The sequence below is a fragment of the Dipteris shenzhenensis genome, chromosome 26, assembly GCF_047967505.1.
Source record: "Dipteris shenzhenensis isolate YYH24624 ecotype China chromosome 26, Dip_SZ_1.0, whole genome shotgun sequence".
Classification (NCBI taxonomy): domain Eukaryota; kingdom Viridiplantae; phylum Streptophyta; class Polypodiopsida; order Gleicheniales; family Dipteridaceae; genus Dipteris; species Dipteris shenzhenensis.
This window is the reverse complement of record NC_141621.1, coordinates 8,900,839-8,912,582: the sequence shown is the minus strand read 5'-3', so window position 1 is coordinate 8,912,582 and position 11,744 is coordinate 8,900,839.

Sequence of the window (11,744 nt, the reverse complement as noted above, 5' to 3'; positions counted from 1 at the left end):
AAAATATTGTTTTATGCACAACTTGTATTCTTATATGTAGAGGACCCAATACAAACAAACACATCTCCCATGAAACTACAAATTATAGATGTTCAAATATTTGACCTATGGATGACCTTTGTTACTCTATTCCATTGGTAGAAATTCCTTGGAACAAAACAAAACTTGAACTATGTTACTCTACTCCATTGGTAGAAATTCCTTGGAAGAAACCAAATTTGGCCTCTTTGACACCAAAAATGAGCTCAGAAGGCCAAAAACCTCGAAAACAACTGCAAATATGAGTACCTTTAGATGAAACCCCAAAATGCCATCTGGGAAAAAAGTCTTTGGCACCTTGTCTTTATAGCTTGCCGGTGAGCTATTGTTTCAGCTATTTATGCTTGGCTTAACCACGAATGCAATGATGCTTGGATACTGCTTGCTTGCCTTTATAGCTTAACGGTGATCTATTGATCCAAGGTATTTATGATGAGATCTTGTCCTCTAATAGAACTAGCTCCATGGTTTCCATTGAGTGGTTCCTATGTTTATAAAATATACTACCTGGTTTTATTATTATTTATACTTGCATGGTGATATGAAAGAATTATAACTAGCCAGTAGCTATAAAATTCACACATAAAAATTACACTTGCATGGTGATATGAAAGAATTATAACTAGCTGGTAGCTATAAAATTCACATATAAAAATATTTGAAAAACTCTCAAACTCGCAAAATGTCAAAACCCACAATGACAAGGGTGGGTGCAAGAGTTACCTCAGATGTTAAGAGTTGGTTGCACACTACTTGAGAGATCCAATTATGACTTACCTTGGTGTCCACAAAGGCTTCAGTGTAGCAGATTGTCTCCCTACATAATTGAAAATCCACATGCACTCTAGTAGGTGAAATAGTTAGATCTTACATAAGGTTTACACCCTCCATTGCTCCTGCACAAATTGATATGGGACCTAATTGTTTCAATTTAGCTTGGCAGGCCTAGGCCTCTTCTATTTCTTGCCTTTTCATGCAAGAAACTTCCTTCTTAAGTTCCTTGTCTTGATGGTTGTCTTGTCACATCTGTAGACTTAGGGGGCCATAATAATTTTTAATCTTACTCTTCTTAATCCAGCCATCCATCTCAACTCCATCAAGGGTCGCTATACGGGATGAACTTTGTAGCGTGATTTCCACAACTCGATATGGACCCATTCTGTGATATTGAAGCTTACACTTATTATATTCCTCACAATGTACAATATCACAAGGTTGCCTTCCTTAAGGTCCTTTTACTAGGTTGCAGTTGAACCACCTTTTTTGGCAAAAATTTTCAACCTTAATGCCGTACACCGCTCTTAAATCAACTCATCTCATCTAGTTTTTCAAGCTCTATTAGCCTCTTGGGGAATGGCCTCTTCTAATAGTGTATCCCAAACTTCCACCCTTAGGCTCAATACTATAAATTCCATGGGCGTAACTACCTCAATCCCAAACACAAATCTAAAGGGCATGCAGTTGGTCGCAACTTTGTACACCATGCAACATGCCTAGAGTGTAACGATGATTTTTTGCTCCCAATCATTGCAACTGGGCTCCACCGTGTAGGTCATTGTTTGGCACAAAGTCTTACTAGAGCACTCAACTTGGTTGTTCGCTCTAGGATAATAGGGATTGGACATTCCGTGAGCCATCAAGAACTCACTCATTAAAATACAAATTGTTGTTTAATTGATAAAGTGAGTTCCATAGTGGCTCATGAATTTGAGTGGAAGGCCGAAGCATGATATAACATTCTCATACAAGAAATTGCCCATTTCTCATGCGTCAACCTTCCTAGTAGGCTTGGCTTCTACCAACTTTGTGTAATAATTGGTAGCCATGATAATATATAGGGCTTGTGTCCCTTTTGCCACTGAACTAATTGGTCCTATGAAATCAATGCCCCATTTCTTTAAAGGTTGATCAATGAGAACTCCTGTCAGAGGCATATAATCTTGCTTATGAGGTATGGAGGTTTGTTAATGGGAGTCACAATGCTTAATGAATTTGGCTATGTTCAAAAAGAGAGTGGGCCACTATAGACCTGCCAGTAGCACCTTACAGGTAGTGAGCTCTCCTACAAAGTGCCCTCCTGTAAAACCCAAATCATCCTATTCCAACACCTCTACAAACTCATCCTTACAGACAAAACGGTGCATTTTTCCATCCTTTCCCTTTTCTTGTGTCTTTCATGAGTTTTTAGGCCCTATCCTTATTATGGGCCTTATCCTGTGGGCACTCATTGGCCAAGAAATGACCAATCTCTTTCGCCCATTCTAGTATTAAATCTACAAGGAATGATAGAGCATTTGAGAGATCATCATCTACCCCAGTTGTAGGTTTGCCATTTGGGCTCGGGGACATATGATCAGCCATAAAATGGGTGCGTCCCTTGCAAGGATGTTTTTATCAAAGCTATGCTTATATATTAATATAAAATCTTGGCGAAAGTTTACAAGACCATTTTTTTAGTTTCACAATATTAGTAGAATGTAGTACTTTTTTACATATATTCTTTAGAATTTTGAAGGAAAAATTTTAAATCCTGGCGAAACTTTAAATTTTTTTGCATAAAAGTTTCAAATTTTGGCAAATGTTTCAAAGATTTATTTTTATTAGGGCATACTAACTTTCGACGCCAATATAAAATTTTAGCTTCTTAATGAAACTAACTTGAAAAAATCATCCATGGTCCCTTGTTAGATATGCTCAATGCCCCACCCTCCTGGTAACCACGAGTGGTCCAAGGTGCTTAAGTTGTAAGGCCCCCATATGAGGAGAAGCCATGTGTGAGCCCGGGACACTAGATGGATCCTGACTTGCATGTCAGATGAGGTCTATCAATGAGACTGTTAATGGTAGAAAGGTGATTGTGTGGGAGCCCCTTATTCTTGTTGGGGCCTAGGGGCTAGCTGGCCCCTAGCTAGGGGGTCCCAGGGGGGCCATCAGCCCCCCTAGTGGGGGTTCGGGGGCGGGAGCCCCGAGGCAACAGTCTAGGCAATATTCCATGGATGACTAGTCGGTTCCACTAACTAGGTTGACTGGTCGATTCCACTGACTAGGTCGATTGGTCGACTCCACCGACTATGTTGATCTAACTATCACCCTCATGGCTATAAAGAGGCAACCTCCCCAATCCATTGTATCAGATCAGATCTTCCAGCTAGTAGCTCTTCACCTAGTATCTGTCTAGATTGCCATCTAAGCTCCACTGTGGGAGCGCATGGGTGGACAAAGCCATCATTTGTAATACATCAGTATTGAAGGAAAAGTTTGTTCCTCTCCAGTTCGTTGTGTACTCTCTATTCTTTGTTCAGTTTCTGTTCTGCTGCGCCGTGTAATTTAACATCCCTTGTGGAATGCTACGACAGACTCAAACTCTAAAAGGATGAGCATCCATTGCATGATTCGTCCTATCATGCAGGGTTTATTTACTGGGTAGAGGAGTGCCTAGTGATCCACAAACAACAAAAACTTGTTTTCCAACAAGAAGTAGTGAAAAAATTTCTTCATAGCACAGACCATCACAAGGACCTCCCTCTCCATTGTTGTGTAATTCATATTTGCATCATTGAGATGGCAACTTCCAAAATATATTGGTGGATAGTCCATATTATACTTGCTTGGTTGTGCCAACATGCACCCTAATGCAAATTTGGAAGCTCTATATGCACATGGAATATTAAATTCCAATTTGGTGATTGCTAGATTGGGGTGGAATCTAGGACAAATTCAAGAGTTTCATAGAAGGTTTGGCAAGCCTTCATCCAATTGAATATAGTCAACAGCTTATATAGGGGGTCATCAATCTTGGTAAAGTTATAGATAAATCTATGACAATAGCCTGTGTGCCTAGTAAACCTTTGCATACCCTTTGTGTTGGTAGGGGTAGTAGCTCCAAGATGAGCTTGATCTTGTTGTAATTTGTAGAAATCCTGTTCTTGGACACAACATGACCTAATATAACCCCATGTTTAACACAAAATTGGCACTTGAGAGGGTTGAGAGAAATCCTATCTGATATATTTAAGGTGGTCATCACATGTGGATTGCACGCATAGGCTCATCTAAGAACCCCTCCAAGAAATCCCTCATGTACTCTTTGAAAGCCATGATCATTAATCATTGGAATGTAGCAAGAGTGTTGGTGAGTCCAAGAGCAACACCCTCACAGCATATACTCCCCATTGCATGGTGAATATTGTCTTATGGTGATCAGCCAATGCTATGGATACTTGATTGTACCCAAAGAATACATTCAAGAAGTTGTAAGCTTCATTTCTTGCGACTCTCTCTAGCACATGCTTCGTAAAAGGCAATGGATAATGGTCTTTACATGTGGTAGCATTGACCTTTTTTAGATCAACACATACTCAGATTTTACCGTTCTTTTTTTAGAATAATGACAATGGGAGACACCTAGTCTCTATGTTCAATCTTATAAATAAATCCTGCATAAATGAGTTTTTGTATTTCTTCCCTCACAATTATCGCATATTTGGGATTCATGGGGTAGGGTCTCTGCCTCCCTGGTCTGATGTCATCCAACATCGAGATGGTATGTTGCATGACCTAGGGGGTATGCCCTTCATATCAGTATACTTCCAAGCAAAGCATTATTTATATTCTCATAGGAGGGAAATCAAAGCCTCTTCTTTCCCGACTGTGAGTTCATCGGCTATATAGACTAGTTTAGGGTCTACATCTTCTAATGCAAGGTCCACTTCCTTGACCTTAGGTAGACCATCATAACCATAGTGGTTTCCCTCCTTGGAAATCCCCTTGGCTTTCTCAAGAAGTATTTTATGGTCTTAGACTGTGTAGGCGTTGAAGTGCTTTGGGACTTGGTGCAATTCATCCTCTTCTTCTTCGTCCACCAAGACATTTTATTTAGGTTGCTTCTCCTTAGGATAAGTCTTCTTGAAGTTCTTTTTTTTGTCCCTTGGGGACTTATCCTCTTGTGGGGCTTAGCCTCCAAAAATCAATGTGACTATTTGGCACACTAACTTAGAGAACTTCATGTAAGCTTGCTAGACCTCAAGAGAGAGAAATCATCCACCTGTCTTGCCCCTCCCAATTGGATGATTATGAACGTGGTAATATACCTATTAAATTAGGTGTGGGATGGCAAATCACCTTTCCCCATGTTCCTCTCTCTCTCTCTCTCTCTCTCTCTCTCTCTCTCTCTCTCTCTCTCTCTCTCTCTCTCTCTCTCTCTCAAGCATCTATCTGCACCATGATCATTCGGAACATTATGCTCTATTGATGGATGCCGGTATTTCATAGACACTAGTGCAGTAGCTAGCATTACTTATACAAACACTTATAACACTTTTACTTCTAATTTCTAAGATAGGATACTTTGTTAACCTAATAATCTCAATGTTATTTTTCTACGTATGTATGGAGTCTAACATGGGCTACAAATTGTGTACATATGAAGTCTAACATGGGCTACAAATTGCAACATATGCAACATGATCATATTTAGCTTTTTTCATCTAATAATATATAAAAAGAAAGGATCATAAACCCTATGTATAATACAATCCCTCTGCACATGTATGCCATAATTTTGCGAGTTGCTACAAGCTAGCAATTACAAGCTCCAAAACTAACTAGGCTTTGAGCAAGATGCAAACGATCGGCATAAGCAAGCCCACAACCGGCCGCCCAAAGTCAAATATTCTCTCATCACTCTTGAATCCTACTTTATAGTGTTTTACTAGTATATAGTATAAAATTTTAACCACATGAAAGATGTTCCAGGTTAGCATAAGCAAACCCCCAACTGACACATGGTATAATATTCTTCATCAACGAACGAGTTGTTCTAGGTCGACTTACACGAACCTCCAACTAGCTCATTGATTTTTTTTTAAAATATAGTTATAGTCTATAGCTACATACTTACAAATAAATACATATGCTAAAATTTAAAAAAAAACACACACAATAAATCATGCAACTACAATTAAAATCCTAATCTTTTTGAATATAATGTCAACTTTTATATATTTCCAAAGCTTCGTATGATATTTCATGAAACTAAATTAAAATCCTAAGTCATGCAACTAAATTAAAATCCTAATTCATGCAACTAACAAACTCATAACCTAATCCTAAGTCTTTCCTTGAAGATAAGTTACAACTCAAATAACTCATGCAAAAATTAAAATCCTATATTTTTCCAAAGACACCTAAAATGTTACATGAACCTAATAAACTCATTACCTAATAGTATAGAAATGCTAATTATCCAATTAGTATCATAGTGCAAGTGGACTTTGACCGGCAAAAGCGTTCCCACCACTGGCACCAAATACTTTTTTGAACTTAGAAGGACTAACAAAACTTACAAATTTTGTAGCTTTGTTTATCCTTCTTTCTTATGGTTCTTGTTTGTCTCGACTCCACAAAATACTAGATTCACTGTAATCCATTATACCATGCAGTGTATGGATACACCACGTGGTGTACATAACACTGTGAATAAGGGATTAAGGACATGGGGACAATTGTGGATGAGGGACCAGCTCAGATGGATGACTTAGCGGGAGGTTCATTGAGCTTATAGACTGTCCAAGCAACATGCAAACCTATTGAACTCAAGACTTGCCTTATGGGAGGGGGACAGAAAATTGAAAGGAAAACTATGCTTAACTATTCGGTAGAATTCAGTTGGGGTTGGCTCTAACAACTTGCTCCCCATCCCTACACCTACTGAGGACATACATGACATTGTAAGGGTCCTAAACATCATATGGAAGGTAGGGGACAATGTTTGGAAAAATATGGCACAACGACATTCTAAAGAAGATGTCCACTCTCATATGGTTAATTCTACACAAGTTAGTATGCACCAATGCCAAGGAGCATAGAATTGGAAAGGGAGGTAGTCTTTGTAAGCGCTATACAGGGATTAGAGAAGATATTTTTCACATTTTTGTCTCATGCCCTTATGCTAGGAAAGTCTATAAAATAGCTCAGATTTATTTAGGTGAACCATTGAATTGGAAGTTTATTCTCCTAGTCAAGTCCCCTAAAGTCAAACAATTAGTCTCAATACCTATTGTTAGGAGCAACACAATATCGAAGCAACAATGCAAGAAGAAGAACGTGTAAAATACACAATACAAAAATCACATGGAATGTAAGAGAAAGAGAGACACCGATATACGTGGTTCACCTAATGTGGGCTACATCCACAGAGGAGAAATAGCCATTCTTGTATTTTTCTTATCCAACAACAAGCGAGAAGATACAAGATACAAGCAGTATATCCACTGCTCTTCTGCTATGTGAGCCACACCCTCATACTACAATTTTGACCACACAACTCATGAGAAATTATTGCACCAATTTTCATGTATTTTGTACTTGGTGACTATGCTCACCCCTACACCTCCATCTAGGATTGCCATGGCACTCTTGTTTTGGTAGGTGATTGGGAGTATATCATCAGTGTCATTGTTTTCAAAGTACTTGCCTAATATATTAAGATTGGCATTTTAAGAAGCTTTGGCTCCTTTGTAAGGGCTTTAACCACCTCACTGGGCACCTCCTTAGGGGTGACCATTTGTCCATTCATCTAATTGGAGAGATCTTTCCAAATGATGGGTTTCCCTGTTAATAGGTCTACAATAGGCATTTTCACTTTTGTGGACAAGAATGTGATAGGCTCTTAACCTTCTAAATGTGGCTCTTCAAAGACATAAAATGACATAGGGTCATTCGTTGTAGCTTGATGCTACATGGGATTCTCTTTAAATGTTTGTGTCTTCTTAAGAGAGAACGTCCCACAGATGTGCCACATGATTTTTCCTCATCCACCTTTTCTAGGGTGGGAGAGGCTTAAGGGGCTTTGTTAAGGTCTTGGTAGTTTGGATGTATCGTTTATGTGCCCTTGTTGGTCTTGATCCATTGCTTAAATTTCTCTTGACAATCTCAGACCAGCTATTATGCCTCAATGAGGAATTAGATCTATCATTTCCATGCCCTTGCTAATCTTGAGCCATTGCTTAAATTTCTCTTGACAATCTCTAACTAGATGTTGTGCCTCAATGAGGTGTTATATTTTAATAGCGGGACTGAGGTATTCATATGACTCATAAGGGTTGAGTTTTGCTTGTAAGTTGAAACCCCTCTTGCACAATTATTGCCCTTAGGACAAGGATTGGTTGGATTTGGTACTGACAGGGTGTGTTTGGAATATGTGGACTATCCAGTTGGTTCTTGTTCAAACTCTTTCCTATTTTAACAGCTGGATAGCCACACGAGGAAATCCTTCAGGACTTCTGTCCAAACTCTTTCATATTTTAATAGCACTCATGTGGCCCATATCCCTAAGTTGGTATGTGACCGCTTTAGGCCTCTTGGTCTGCTTATAGAGCTCCTTGCTCATAGATCTACCTAGCCTAGGCTTGAGTGATCACATTTAAAGACACCAAAGAAACTTGTCCTCTCTTGATACTCAGGAAATTAACGCTAGCTGTGGCCATTCTAGGGGTCCTTCTCATCGGACAGTCCTTGTAAAGGTTGTCCACTTCGTAGGCCATACACAATGGAGTATTCGTGTTAGTAGCAACTATTGTGGGTAGGTTTGATCATCCTTATAGGGGTAGTATTTCAAAAAGTGAGGTTGGTTGGCTGGCATCTTGTAGGGACACACACTGGCTCAGTGTGGTCCTTGACAAATATAGCATTGCATAGCTGGTCTATGCGTCAAGGTATTCATATCCAAGGCTCTTTGCATGGTGGGATCCATTTGGTACACCGGGATGACTTAGTCATCTTGCATAATATAATGGCTTATCTAGCTGGGGTGACTGAAGACTTTGACAGCAGCAATGTCGCTTGTCAAACCGTGTATTGTACTTTTCTTGCCAAATAGTTGTTTGCTGGTAGTGTTTGTCGATAAGGGATTTTATCAAGTTGTTGCAAACTTGTATGGTCGGAATGGAGTTGGAGTACAATCTGCTTCCTGCTAAATGCTCAATCTGAGACACAATTTCATAGACACCTCACTCACAGTGTGTTCACTTGTCTAGAGTGTTGTGGCAGCTATCCAATTGGTTCCCGCCTTGGCTTTTACCTACACTAATGGTCTTACTTGTGTGGGACACATCGAATGAAGCTACTTGTGACTTTTTTTCTTGGGCCTTGTATTTCATATTGTCATCTAAGAGCATATTGTCTTTCATATTGAGCATAGCAGTCTTGTTGCACAATTCAAATTATGTGGGGTTGAGGGTGAAAAGATGATCATCAAGTTTAGCATCCCTTAGCCCAATTAAGAAGCATGGCAATAATCACTCTTTTCTCATCCTCTCATGAGGCTTGCAATGGTAGTTCTAATATTTGATTCTTTCAATATACTCCCATAAGATCTCATTGTCCTTCTGCTTTACCTCATACAATTGATTAATGGGGGTTCTGTTAGATATCAATGCTCCACTCTCATGTAACTACGCGGGAACCAGCTAACTCTACTTGTAAGCCCCCCATATAAGGAGAAGGCATTTGAGTAGCTCGGTTATCTGATAGGTCCTGGTTTGGACACCAGATGGGGGCCATGTGTGGCCTGATGCTGGACGGCTTCAGATAGAGTTGGCACACTGCCCAACTAGGCTACATGCAAGTGCGGGAAGGCATCCCATGACTGATCGCCACACTGAGGGTAGATGGAGCATTTCCCGAGGCAGCCCACTCTTGAGTTGCGGGGCTCGTTGGGAGCCCCAAATGATCCCGGATGGCTCTAGGCCGAACGTGTGGTCGGTGCCTATTTCGGGACCGACCTCCAGTCAGTCGTTTTGGGCAGACTAGGTCGGAGTCTAACCGACTATGACTAATGGCTATATAAGAGCAAGCTCGTGAAGCCCATAATAATCACTGGCTATAGTAACCCTGATTCCATAGCATGCAGCCTCCGTCCTCTACTATTTCTAGCATGCCATCGAAGCTTCTCACACAAGAGCGCATGGCTGGGAGGCAGCGCCATCTATTGTATCAGTTTTACAGTAATCAATTTTTTGATTCTCCATACTATCCGCTTTTCTCTCTTCCATACGAGATCCTATTATTTGTTGAGCACAGACGTATATTTTTCTTACATGGTATCAGAGCTTAGGCTCTAGCAAGAAGATTTAGTAGTGTGTTTTTATTTGTGAGCAGATTGTGAGAGATGGCCCAGCCCACAAGACTGCGAATCCCACCGTTCAGCGAAAGCGAAAAGTTGGATGGCACTAACTATCCACTCTGGAAGTTCAAGATGAAGATCATCCTAAGCGCATATGAGCTTTGGGATACTGCTATTGGGGTGGACGTGAAGCTGGTTGCGAGATCGAATCCAACCAATGCAGGACAATAAATAGTACCAACTATGGATGGGATTCTCGTGTGGATAAGAAGAAATGCAGATGCACTGTGTTCTATTGTCTGCAGTGTAAGTGATTCTATCATGGTGTTAATTCAACATGTCACCATAGTGGAGGAGGCATGGACAATCTTGAAAAATCAGTACAAGACCACGAATCAGACGCGGATTCAGAATCTGGAGACTCAACTTGCGAATGAGAAACTGTCTGAGTCTGAAACGGCAGAGAAGTTCATCACCAGGGTGAAGAATTTGCGCGATCAGATGACTACGATTGGCATCACCATCACCAGCGAGAATCTAGCACCAAGATGCATATGGATTCTCCCACCAAAGTACGACAGTCTTGTTACGGCGCTGAATATACAGAACAGAAATCCGCCCAACTTTGAGGATTTCAGCGCAATGCTTCTGGAGGAGGAGATGCGTCAAAAGACGAGGACTAGAGAAGATTCGGCTTTCTCGACTAGATCAAAGAAAGGTAAGGGTAAGGACTCTGGTAACCCATCTTCTTCTTATGATAAAAAGAGAAAGAAGAAGATCAAGTGCTTCTATTGCAACAAGGCAGGGCACAAGCAGAATGAGTGCCGAAAGAAGATTGCAGATGAGAAGAACGGAGTAAAGAAGGAGTCCAGCAATAGTGCGCAGGTAGTACTAGTAGAGTTGTTCGTAGCAATTGAGGAGATTTGCATGGAGGCAGTTCATGTACCTACGGATGAACCTTGGATTATTGATAGTGGTGCATCGCGCCACATGACCAGTCGTAAGGATTGGTATACCTCTCTACATCCGGTAGGGAATGACATCTTGGTAGCAGTCGGCAATGATGCAAAATTCCAGCAAAAGGAAAAGGTATGATTGCTCTCAAGTCAGATGGAGTTGTAAAACAGTTGTCTGATGTTCTTTATGTGCTAGATATCAAGAGGAACTTGTTGTCCGTTTCTGCGATCAAAGATCGGGACCTCAAAGTTCACTTCGATAAGAATGGCGCACAAATTTTGGATCTTCAAGGTATGGTCATTGGTAAAGGTACACAGCGCAATAACATCTACGAACTATTAGCTTTCAGTACTCGAGCCGATGTGAGCAACACTAAGTTGTGGCATGAGAGGTTTGGTCATCTAAACCTTAGTTCTTTAAAGGAGATGCATAAAAGTGGAATGATTGCAGACCTACCAGAAATTACAGATTTGCCCGATGTATGTGAAGCTTGCATGATGGACAAGCAGCATCGGTAGCCCTTTCCTAAAGAGGCCAGCAAGGCAAAGGCTCCTCTAGAGCTCGTTCACATGGACCTCTGCGGAAAGATGGAGACAGAAACTTTGGGTGAGTTCCTACTACTTCA